At 38.3% G+C, this 13,243-nt stretch overlaps 1 protein-coding gene across 18 annotated transcripts in view; it reads left to right on the forward strand.

Moving 5' to 3' along the window:
* MCTP1 (multiple C2 and transmembrane domain containing 1) overlaps positions 1-13,243 on the forward strand; it is a 536,343-nt gene that overhangs the window by 278,962 nt on the left and 244,138 nt on the right. The window lies entirely within an intron of this gene.

Consider the following 13,243-nt stretch of genomic DNA (forward strand, 5'->3'; position numbering starts at 1 on the left):
ACTGTCAAGTTCAAAGCAAAGGGAAAGGGAAGAGGAGGGGCATGGGCATGGGACAGAAGCTGTGAATTTGAGGTGCTGCAAGTTGTTCTGCAGACTAGGGATCAGACAAAACAGGAGAAATTTGCAGAGGAACATTTGTGTGACCTGCCAAGGAGTTTTAACTGTATTCTGAAATCAGTGAGAAGCAGGGAGACAAATAGGAGACCACTGACTTTTCTTTTTTCTCAAATTGAATTTGTGAATATGCCAAGGAATGTATAACTCCATGACCATGCATCTGTGATGCATTTTAATCATATTGCAATATAGTCGTCTTGAAATTGGTTCAGTTAATGATGGTAATCAATCAACAAGAGTCATAAAACTATTTTCATTGTTATTACTTATAGTTTTGATTGATGAAGAAGATTTTGTTTTATTCTTAGGGATGTAAGAACTCTTTTTAGTGGATATGTACTATGGGCTCCAGTTATTTTATTTTAATTTTAAAGATTTATTTATTCATGAGAGACACAGAGAAAGGCAGAGACATAGGCAGAGGGAGAACAGGCTCCATGCAGGGAACTTGATGTGGGACTTGATCCTGGGACTCTGGAATCACGCCCCGAGCCTAAGGCAGACGCTCAACCGCTGAGCCACCCAGGTGTTCCAGCTCCAATTATTTTAATGTCATATTTTATGATACTTCCTTATACTTATGTTTATTCATGCAATGTTTATAATTATTTCTAGGCTATTTTTTATTTTTAATGAATCCAACAGAGTTGCTATCTCTACATAACTAGGAAAAAGAAATCCTTGGAAAATATTCATTACTTTTCTGCTGTGTGTTTATATATTCTTAAATGATTGAGGAAAGTAGCTAAATTGTAACTGTTTTGTCAACTGAAATGAATTATTCAACACGGGAAATCAGAGATTTGATACCCATTTTGATATGTTTGTAGTTCTTTATTTCAATTTTGTTATATTCAAGTTTTCAAATTGTGATGTAATTATATTACTTTGTCTCCATGTTGAATAAGATTAATTGCTAATTGTTATTGGATATTTAGTTTGTGCCAGTACCTGTGCTAAGTACTTTACATGAATTAAGTAATTAAACTCTCACAACGACCTTCATGAGGTTCTATACCACCTTCATTTTCATCTAAGTGACTTTTTGCAATTCACACAGCTAGGAAGTGCTAGAGCTGACATTAGAACCCAGGCTTAGAGATCAAACTGTTCTTAGAGATCAGACTGTTCACCATCACCCTACATGGCACCAAACCACCTCTGTTGTGCATGGAGTGAAAATAAACTTTCATCTCCTTCAAAATACATTAAATAATTTTATACTTTTAAATTATATTTTTCTGTGGATCACCATTGAACAATTTCCTTCTTTGCAACCCCACTTGTAGGCATCCAAATAAGTTTTTCCAGCTTAGCAAAGCCAGTATGTTAATGGTAATGTATGTTATTCATGCAAATCAACAAATATTTATTGATCAATTGAGCACCTGCTTCACACAGTAGGTTCTGGGATGCAGAAGTATCCTGGTCCTCATGAGATTTTCTGCCAGACAGAGGCAAAGGACACTAAGTGAATCAGCTCCCCAGTCATATTCATCCATGCTTGTCTAACACTACTCTGCCATGATTATGGTTTAGAATTAAAGATCGCCAAGTTCCATGAGATCTATGGCTTCCTAGTATAGAATCCGGTCTCTGATGAGGGTCCATATGGGAGGGCTGAGCTTGCAATCGGTGGGACATGTCAGTTGATGGGAAAAGCTTACAGTAGGTAGGCATCATGCAGTATGGAGTGCATTTGGAATCTAGAATCAAATAGATCCCATAACCAAGTCAAGCAGCCTAATGTCTCTGAACCAGCTTACTCATCTATCAGATACTAAGAGTATCGTTCATTAATTTATTCAGCAAACATCTTTTGGATGCCTCCTATGTGCTGGTTTAACTCACCTCACAGGGCTATAGTTCTAACTAAATGAAATATTATATAGTTAAAACTAAATGTTATATAGTTACATAGTTATAACTAAATGAAATAATGTGTGAAAAGCCCCAGGGACGTAGTAGGTATTCAGGAAAGTTAGTTCCTTCCCACTTCTACCATTTTTCTTTTCTTGACTGGATTTTATCTTCTAGTTTGTAAGTGAGAAGTCCCAATGCTCAGGAATGGCCCAGCTCTGGGAAATGCTAGTTCATATCACCTGATCATATGAAATGGATTGAATGGAACTCAAACAAGATCGATGAGCTGTGTAAAGTCAAATACATCATTCTAATAAGAAACATAGTCTAGAGGCAAAATCTATTTGGAAGGTTCTCTAAGAGTGCAAGCCAAGCTTCTGGTAAAAAGAGAGCTGTAGGTACAGTGGCTTCAAAAAGATGTGTTGTCTTACACTGTGCCCAAAAAGGAGAGATGACAGGCTGATGAAGGCGCTATGACTGCGTCACCTCGTGCTTCCTCCTCTGATTCAAAGCAACTGTTCCACTTTTTTTTTTTTAAGATTTTTAATTTATTTATTCATGAGAGACACAGAGAGAAAGAGAGGCAGAGACACAGGCAGAGGGAGAAGCAGGCTCCATGCAGGGAGCCCGACGCAGGACTCGATCCTGGGACTCCAGGATCGCCCCCTGGGCCAAAGGCAGGCGCCAAACTGCTGAGCCACCCAGGGATCCCCAGCTGCTCTACTTTTTACCAGAAGATCTAGAACCTGTGTATGTCACTTCTGCTCACATTTACCAACAAGGACTGACCATGTGGCCACACCTATTGATTGGAGGATAAGAAATTTTCTAATGAGGTGATCACCTGTACTCCATTACTAAAACAAATATGAAAGAAATGGAAGCCAAATTAGGACCAGAAGGCCCCACAGTAAAAATATAAAATAATAAAAATATACCCAGTTTATGCACAATCCCCTGGACAAGAGAAGCTTTGAGAACTGAGCCTGAGCCTGAGTTCTAGGGCCTGGGATGCCCACAGCAGTGCTTGTGGGTGGGGAAGATGGAGTAAAATTGATCTGAGACATGTAGTCTCAGATGAATCAAGTGGTCTGATGTGTGTATGACAGAGGGAACTCTGGGGGCAGCATTTGGGGAAGAGGTTTGAAGGGAAGCAGGGAGACGCAGAATGGTCTTGGAATAATCTAGATAGGGAATAGCTGGCAGAAATGATTTCAAGAGATATTTTAGGAATTAGAATTGGAGGGCTTAGGAGCATTAGTGGGACAGGCTACACTGTGGTTGTTAAGTGGAATTGTAATCATTGGAATTCACGAGATGCAGGAATCTGTATTGGTTAAGATAGGCTGAACTGCTGTTATAAGCATGCCCTTCAAATATTTAGTGGCTCAAATGTAATAGAAGCTTATTCCTTGCCCAAATAGTCCAGGACACGTGCTTCTGGTTGGCAGATGGCTCCCCTCCACACAGTGATCTGGGACCTCACAGAGAGATAGGCAGAGACGTGGCAGAGGGAGAAGCAGGCTCCCTGGGGGGAGCCCCACTGTGGGACTCCATCCCAGGAACTTGGGATCATGACCTGAGCCAAAGGCAGATGCTCAACCACTGAGCCAGCCAGGTGCCCTGGAAATAAGTTTGATATATAAATAACATCTCTATTTTGAAGATTTTTAAATCATTAGTAAAAAATAAATATATATAAAGCCATAACCTATTGCTCTGATTATGCTTTGAACATTGCTTTTACAGGTGTCTTTCAAGTGTGAAGGACATTATTATACAAACATACTTTCTTTGTTGTATTTGGCAGCAGATAGCTAACTTTAAGTATTTGTGGAAAAACCAGTACCTTCAGGAAAGTCCAGCTGAAATTTGAATTGCTTTTAACAATCCACACTCAATATTTATATTTACCTTGCTCTATTGTCTTCTTTCACTGGTCTTTCTCTTTTTCCCCCTCCTCCTTCTCTTTCCCTACTTCCAGTAAGAGACTGAGTTTCCATTTGGCATCAGTTGTGATTAGGGGTTAGCATTATTGAATGACTATAGGTCTCCAGAACAGGAGCAGCTGTTTCTGTTTCTTTAGGTACTAGGTTTGGGGTAAAATTGATTTAAACTCATTAACCAGGAGGCTCATTTATTCTGAAGAGGAAAATCAGTATTTCCATTGAAATATCTTTAATACTATTTTAAGGGAAGAGAGGCTGCCATCTTGCATATGTTGTGTTTATTTGGCATAAAAGTAGACCCCTTCAAAATTTTCTGTTAGACTTAAATTACATTAAAAGGCTAAACAATCACAGAAAATGGTGAAGCGCTCATCAGGTACCTGACTCCATACAGAAAGAGAAGGAAGGAAGGAAGGAAGGAAGGAAGGAAGGAAGGAAGGAAGGAAGGAAGGAAGGAAGGAAGAAAGAAAGAAAGAAGGAAGGAAGGAAATTAAGAAAGAAAAAAGAAAGAAAATAGCACTGGGGAAAAGTATTCCTTTATCATGTGAGAAAACATTTTTACATACCATCTAATTCTTCCTTTTGAAACCGTTTGATCCTAAGGTTCGGAAATAATAATCCCTAGGTCTGGAATACTCTAGGATTTTTAAAGCGTTGAATTTACAATTATAAAATAAAAGGATTAATGTTGAAAAATAAATTCTGAAGTTAATGCTGTCTAATAAAAGGCATGTGTCAGGAAGGTTGCTTTTGAATATGACTTTAGTAACACTAAAACCTGAGTTTTATTTTAGGGCTAACACATCCTAGTTTCTTCTCCCATACTTATTTGCCCTGTTTTCCTTTCATTAGCTCCATAGAAAGTGTTTTAATGAGAGTCATGGCTCAGCTAATAATAGCAAAGCACAAGTTGCTGGAAAATGCTTGAAAACCACAAAGTGCACAGTAGAAAGGCCTTAATTTTGAGTCAACCACAGGCCTCAGAACAATTTGATAAGTGTTAGTGCCATCTTGTGGCTGAATGTAATATTGCAGCAAAGCAACACAACGAATTGAGGTGGTTTTTTTTTTTTTTGAACCAATAAACTAAGTTTATATATATGTATAGATATATATGTATTTCTAAATATTTACCACATGTTAGGGTCTTGGGGGTATTACTATAATAAAATTATTTTAGTTCACTGAAAATATTACAATAAAAGAAATTCCAAGACATGTGAGAAAATCCCTTATCTATGAAATATAATAAGATAGCATTTCCCAAAGAGAGATGAGGGAGGCTGAGTCTGAAAGATGCACTCAGGGCAGCCTGGGTGGCCCAGCGGTTTAGCCCTGCCTTCTGCCCAGGGTGTGATCCTGGAGACCTGGGATCGAGTCCCGCGTCGGGCTCCCTACATGGAGCCTGCTTTCCCCTCTGTGTGTGTGTGTGTGTGTGTGTGTGTGTGTGTGTGTGTCTCATAAATAAATAAATAAAATCTTTAAAAAAAAATGCACTCAAGAGGGGTGCCTCGGTGGCTCAGTCAGTTAAGCATCTCACTCTTGATTGCGGCTCAGGTCATGGTCTCTGGCTCCTGAGATCTAGCCCACCTTGGAGTCCACGAGTCTACTTGAAAATTCTCTTTCCCTCTGCCCTTCTCTGCCAGGTTCCCTCATGGGCATGTGCACACATGCAGGCACTCTCTCTCTCTCTCTCTAAGAAAAAAGAAAAGGATAGAAAAATGCACTCAAGAAAAATAAGCCCCATGCTCAAAGAAGCCTGGAAAATGCTGCATGTCATACCCCTTCTTGGAGAGTCATAGTGCACATTCGCTTATTTAAAGGTGATAGAGAATGAATCTAATTTTGTTCTAAACCAGCTTTTTCTATATATGCTTGGCCACAGGATTCCTTTTTAAAAAATTCTTTATTTAAACTCAACTTATTTAACATACAGTGTACTATTAGTTTAAGGGGTAAAATTCAGTGACTCCTCAGTTGCATATAACATCCAGTGCTCATTATATCCAATGCCCTCTTTAATGCCCATCAGCCAGTTACCCCTTCCTCCCACCCATCTCCCCTCCAGCAACCCTCAGTTTGTTCCTAGAGTTCAGCATCTCTTATGATTTGCTTCCCTATTTTCATCTTATCTTATTTTTCCTTCCCTTCCCCCATGTTCATCTGTTTCGTTTCTTAAACTCCACAAATGAATGTAATCATATAGTATTTGTATTTTTTTGACTTGTTTCTCTTCATGAGCTCCATTCACATCATTGCAAATGTCAAATTTCATCCTTTTTTGATAGTTGAGAAATATTCTGGTGTGTGTGTGTGTGTGTGTGTGTGTGTGTGTGTACTACATCCACTTCACCCATTCACCTGTGGATGGACATCTAGGCTCTTTCCATAATTTGGCTATTGTGGACATCACTGCTATAAACATTGGGGTGCATGTGCCCCTTTGAATCACTGTATTTGTGTTCTTTGATTAAATACTAGTGCAATTGCTGGGTCACAGGGTAGCTCTATTTTTAACTTTTTGAGGAACCTACCATTTTCCAGAATGGCTTCACCGGTTTACATTTACCTCACCCAGTGTAAGAGGGTTCCCTTTTGCCCACAACCTCACCAACATCCTTTGCTTCCTGAGTTGTTCATTTTAGCCATTCTGGCAGGTGTGAGGTTTTTTTTTTTTTTTTTAGATTTTTAAGATTTTATTTATTTATTCATGACACAGAGAGAGAGAGAGAGAGAGGCAGAGACACAGGCAGAGGGAGAAGCAGGCTCCATGCAGGGAGCCGGATGCGGGACTCGATCTCGCATGGAGTCTCATTGTGGTTTTGATTTGTATTTCCCTGATGTGGAGTAATATTGAACATTTTTTCCTGTGCCTGTTAGCCATTTGTATGTCTTCTTTGGAGATATGTCTGTTCATGTCTTCTGCCCATTTCTTGACTAGATTTTTTGGGTTTTTTGGTGTTGTGTTTGATAGGTTCTTTATAGACTTGGGATACTAGTCCTTTTTCTAATAAGACATTTGCAAATATCTGCTCCCATTCCATAGGTTGCCTTTTAGCTTGGTTGATTGTTCCCTTTGCTGTTCAAAAGCTTTTTAGCTTGATGAAGTCCTAGTAGTGCATTTTTGCTTTTGTTTCTCTTGCCTTTGGAGATGTGTCTAACAAGAAATTGCTGTGGCTGAGGTCACAGAAATTGCTATCTGTGTTCTTCTCTAGGATTTGATGGATTCCTAATCACATTTAGGTCTTTCATCCATTCTGAGTTTATTTTTGTGTACGGTGTAAGAAAGTGGTCCAATTTCATTTATCTTCATGTGGCTGTCCAATTTTCCCAACACCATTTGTTGAAGAGAATGTCTTTTTTCCAGTGGATATTCTTTCCTTCTTTGTCAAAGATTAGTTGACCATAGAGTTGAGGGTCCATTTCTTGGTTCTCTATTCTGTTCCATTGATCTATGTATCTGTTTTTGTGCCAGTACCATACTGTTCTCAGCCACAGAATTCCATTTTAAAAAGCATGTAATACATATCATTGAACAATAAGTCATTACTTGCTAAAATAAAGTTAGAAAAACACTTTCAGACATAGAAGATAAGAGTGTTAGATATGAGAACAAACTTGGAAAATTCAGTGAAATTGGATTAAAGATCGTACCCATTGACTGTGTAAATGGGTAGCCTTGCAAAAATAATCTCCTTTTCTGAGATGTTGAAACAATTAAAACTTATCAAATGAAGTCAAAATAGACTGGAGTGTGTTATCATTTTTCTAGGAGAGAGTGGAAAATATGTATCAGATGGAAAGTAGCACTTTTCGACTAACAATTTTATTTTCAGAAATTTACCAGGAAGGTGTAATAGGAAGTCTTCAAAGATGGGTGTAGACTCAAGGGTACTCATTACAGCCTTAATTGTGCTTGTAAAATGTAAGTGACCTGTTTAATTAAGTCATAATTCTAGGTAAATTAGTGTTGATATATTTATCCAATTGGATAATATTCTGTTATTTATGGTAATGTACGTTTAAATCAACTGATATGAAAATCCAGGCTTTTCAGAAGTTAATTAATGTACCAGTTATTGAGTACAAAGTGTGTTTGAGTCAATAATATTGTATTCCATTCATGTAAAATGATATATATATATGCGCTGTTACAGGTATGGTCAATACATTTTTTAAATTTTATTATTTAATATTTTTGAAAGAGTGTTAGATACAAATCTTTTACTGAACCTAAATTAACAAAATAATATCTCTAGTCCCCTGTGTTGGTATCACAAGGTAAAGATCTTGAACTATTAAGGACTCTATCTAAGTCACAAAGGTCCTCTAAATTAAGAACTCGAAAACAAAAGAAATTCCTTAAAGAGGGCCGCCCCAGTGGCTCAGTGGTTTAGCACCACCTTCAGTCTAGGGCATGATCCTGGAGACTTGGAATTGAGTCCCACATCAGGCTCCCTGCATGGAGCCTACTTCTCCCTCTGCCTGTGTCTCTGCCTCTCTCTCTCTGTGTCTCTCATAAATGAATAAATAAAATATTTAAAAATAAAAAATAAAAAAAAAGAAATTCCTTAAAGAAACTTGACTCTTAAAAAAATATTAAATTTTAATTGTAGCATCAGAGGCCTTTAAGTGATGGTTAGAAAGTGAGAAATGCAACAAATCTCACCCTGTAGAGTCAAAAAAAAAAAAAAAAAAAAAGAGAAAGTCAGATGACTGGTTCATCATGAGTGTGCATTTTATGTACTTTCAACAGTGAAATTTGCTAACATATTTACTCTCTCCAGTCCAGGTCACCCTGGTCAAAGCCACATGTTTATGAAATATTTCACCATCCTAACATATTTCCAGTATCCCTAAACACGGCTTCACTCTCCTATACCAACCCTTGTGATATTTGTGCTAACCCCTAACTTAACCTCTAGACTAACTCTTCCTAGCTGGATTGTTAACATACTCAGGCCATTGGAAATTTACTGCCTCAAGTGACATCATAGATATGACACTATACATGAAAAATGTTGTGTTTGGAGGTGGCCTAGTGTAGCAATTAGTTCAAGCCCCAGCATCCTCACTGTGTGACCTTGGAAAATTTAGCCACCTGTTGCATGCTGTAGATTCTTCAGCTGTAACCTCAAGATAGTACCAGAAGTCATCTCTCCTGCTTGTTAGGTGGTATGTAATATCCGATATAGTAAATGTTCAGCACATGTTAGCTTGAGCGATCTAGATTTCCTTTTGTGATTTAAGTTCTACTATTGAGCCCTTAGGGGCACCCACCAGGAATCTAGGAACTGTCTAATTCTGAGGGGATTTTAACAGTTCGCTTATACATCAGGTGAAGAAAATGTTTCTGGGAAGGAGCAAGAAACAGATTGCTTCTCAAGAGGATTTACTTTTATGTGTATGGGCTTCTATGCTGAATTACTAGAAGTTTTTGTCCTTTAACAGAATAATTAAACTAAATGGAATGAGTGAAATGAGTCAATCGGAGAAGGACAAACATTATATGGTCTCATTCATTTGGGGAATATAAATAATAGTGAAAGGGAATAAAGGGGAAAGGAGAAAAAATAAGTGGGAAATATCAGAAAGGGAGACAGAACATGGAAGACTCCTAACTCTGGGAAACGAACTAGGGGTGGCGGAAGGGGAGGAGGGTGGGGGGGGGGGTTGACTGGGTGACGGGCACTGAGGGGGGCACTTGATGGGATGAGCACTGGGTGTTATTCTGTATGTTGGCAAATTGAACACCAATAAAAAATAAATTTATTATTGAAAATTAAAAAATAAAATAAATGGAATGAGACACTTTTTTTAAGATTTTATTTTTTTAAGAGAGAGAGAGTGAGAGAGCATGTGCACAAGCTGGGCTGGGAGGGAAAGGCAGAGGGAGGAACAAACATCCATCTGAGCAGGGAGCCTGATGCGGGGCTCGGTCCCAGGACCCTGGGATCATGATCTGAGTCAAAGTCAGACGCTTAACTAACTAAACCACCAGGCATTCCTGAGCAAGATACGATTTAGAAACACAAGACCAAGTTTCTTGAAATCACTTTTCTTGTAAGAGTTTTTCTTTTGAAACAAAAGAAATAGAGCATTGTTACATCCTTAAATGAGTATTTTGTGATGATATGCCAAAAAAAGTACTAACCAGACTGGTCTCCAGATGGGAATTCTCATCTGACTTGGAATAAGGCACTTAACCTTCCTGGTTTTCTCACCTGTAAAATGGAGACAGTAGTAGACTCCCAGAGACACAGGGAGGTTAAACAAATAATGAATGTGAGCGTTCTATAGACCAGAGGAGGCTACTTGTCATTATTAATATTATTTATAGTATCTACTGATTATTCAACATCTTTACAGTGATTCTCTGATGGTATTTTAGAGTAAAAGCAGGAAAATATGGATGTTCGAGTTTACTAACAGCTAAGTAGAAGGAACATTGTGTCTGGTGTCTGAAAGTCTGAGTTTCCTTTTGTCCCGTTACTTCCTGGCTTACCTGTCCTGTGATTTGGGGCAAATTACACTGAATCTGAGATTTTTTTCTCATCTTCAATGCAGGTTGATCATGTATGCTTTTAACATCTGAAAGGATGCATTTACTAGTACTCTGTACACTGTAAACTCTGTAGTCATTCATTTACTCATCTATTTAACAAATACTTACTGAGTGCCTCCTCCACTCCAGACTGCGCCACCTGTTGGGGAAGGGTCTTGGCCTTAATAGAGGTCACAGCCAGTGGGAAAATTTACACAATAAACAAGTGGACATACAAATTAACCTATAAGAAGCATAATGATCAGTGCTACTAAGCAAAGAGCAAATGCCAAGAGAAAATAATAATGAGACCTCATTTAAATTGAGAGGTTGAGAAAGGCATCCCTGAGCAAATTATATTTAAACTAAGACCAGGAGGATAATAAGATGTCAGCCAGGCGAACGTGGATGAGAATGGGTGGGAGGGACTTTTCAAGCAGAGAAGCCAGCTAGAATATGCAACTATTGGAAGCAGGAAATAACTTCCTGTAACAAGATAGCTGGAACACACTAAGGGGCCAAAAAATGGAGTTGAGAAATGGAGAGTCCTATAGACCATGTTACAGATTTTGGATTTTATTGTAAATGTAGTTGAAAGCTGTTGAGATGTTTTAAGCCAAGAAGGGGGAAGGTTAAATTTGCATTTTTCAAAGGTCAATCTGCCTGCTTGGAGGGGGTCACGGAAGATGTGGAGAGCCCAACTGGGAGGCTATTATTATAGTGGTACAACAAAGAAATCCTGGTAACTTAACTAGATTGGAGGCAGAGAAGATAGAGAGAGGGTGTATTTTGGAATTTATTGGACTTGGTGGTGTCCTAGATGCAAAGCATGGAGAAGAAGGAGGTACTGAGAACAATTTCCAGGTGTCTTGTGTGAGCAGCTGTCAGATGATGACTGACCTGACAAAGCCTGAGGGAGGAGCAGGCATAGCGGGAGAGAGGATCAAGACTTAAGTTTTGGACATTTTGGACTTTGGAAGATCTAGTAGATATCCAAATGGAGGTTGCAAAAGTCACCAGGAACAGAAGTCTACCAACCATGACATTAATTCATTCAGTTATTCACCACATGTTTATTGAGGACCAACAATATTTCTGATTCTATACTAAGTGCTGGAGATTTTGAAAAAAAACAGAAGTGTTCCAAATGGCTCTGATATTACGGAGCTTATTCTATTTTAACAGGTGGTAATAGTTACATAGATGAATTTCAAAATCAAAGACAATAACTTGATCTAGGGCACGACTGAGAAATTTCAAATGGGTATGTGGATTTTAATAACTTCCCAGTATGTACTGTAAAACTCCCAAGTTCCCAGGGTCCTCAGCCCATAGTTGGGAACCACTGTGTTAAAAATAGCAATTTTAAACAGTTGGGTTGCATCGACTCCCCAAAAGAATGCATTATAATGGGCAACCATATAATAGTCTGTATTTATATTTATAAATATTTTTAAAGTTTGTACCATTATGATAGAAGCAAACGGTCAAAATGGGAGTTTCACAATAAAAAATTTGGATCATTATTTTACTATACCCAGGTCTAGACATACAAAAAGCAAGGTATTATATTTATTTCAGAAGTGTGGAGGGTTTTAAGAAAGCCCCCAAATGATTAAATAAGAAAAACCAAACCCTATAAGGCAGTCCTTATATTTAGTATTGATATTTATGTGTCACTGCAGTGAGTGGAGTTGAGTTGTGATACAGATAGCAAGCTTCAGGATATCAGCATCATGATTGTAATTTCTAACATTTATATCGTGCTTTCCAGTTTACAGACCCCCACTCACATTCTTCTTTAAATCATAGAGACCGTAGTTATGAACTACAGTCTAAACTGAAGTTATTCAATTTATAGAAAGAATTAAACAAAATCTTTTTTTAAGATTTTATTTTTTATTTTACAGAGAGAGAGAGAGTACGAGCAGGGCCTAGAGGACAAGCAGGCTCCCCACTGAGCCAGAAGCCCAATATGGGGCTCCATCTTAGGACCCTGGGACCATGACCTCAGCCAAAGGCAGATGCTTAACTGACTGAGCCACTCATGCACCCCAACAAAATCTTATAAGATTCTGGCCTCGTATAAAAAATTGTTTCCTGGGGATGAAGATTGTCACACTGGGATGATTTACTTGGGAATGTCTCTGATCCACCGTCTCTAGGAATCCTTAATAATAGCATAGACTCATTAGATCAATTTGCCTCATTCATCGCTCACAATGAGAAATGGCACGATATATATGGAAATAAGTCAAAGCCCTTCCCCTCACAGGTGTAGAAGAAAAAGCACAGGTGTTAGAGTCCAACAAGGTTGGTTAGAGTTTTAACTGCATCTCCTGCTAGCTGTGTATCCATGAGCAACTTACTTGAGAGCTCTAAGTTTCTTTATGATCATAGGGACCTTGGGAGGTATGAAGGGATAACATGAAGTTTGCAGATTACTTAGTAAACAGTTGTCCCCTTCCCCCCATGCCTTCCTCTGAGACCTCCATATCCTTTCCTCAAGTTCTAAAATTGCAACTTCTGAGAATATGGGACCACAGATGAAATTAAAACTGAATTTAAGACTCCTCTTTCCTTAGGCCCATCACACATAGTCTAAAATTACAGCATATGTAAGTCTAAAACAAGTTAAGCAAGTTGAGAATCATGGATCATCTTTTTTATAGTTGACCAGATGACACCAAGAGAAATGTCAGATTAATTTCTATCATTTATAATATGAATTAAATTTACATATGCAGCATGCAATAGAGGTTTTTAAATA

Source organism: Canis aureus, chromosome 2 (assembly GCF_053574225.1).
Source record: "Canis aureus isolate CA01 chromosome 2, VMU_Caureus_v.1.0, whole genome shotgun sequence".
Classification (NCBI taxonomy): domain Eukaryota; kingdom Metazoa; phylum Chordata; class Mammalia; order Carnivora; family Canidae; genus Canis; species Canis aureus.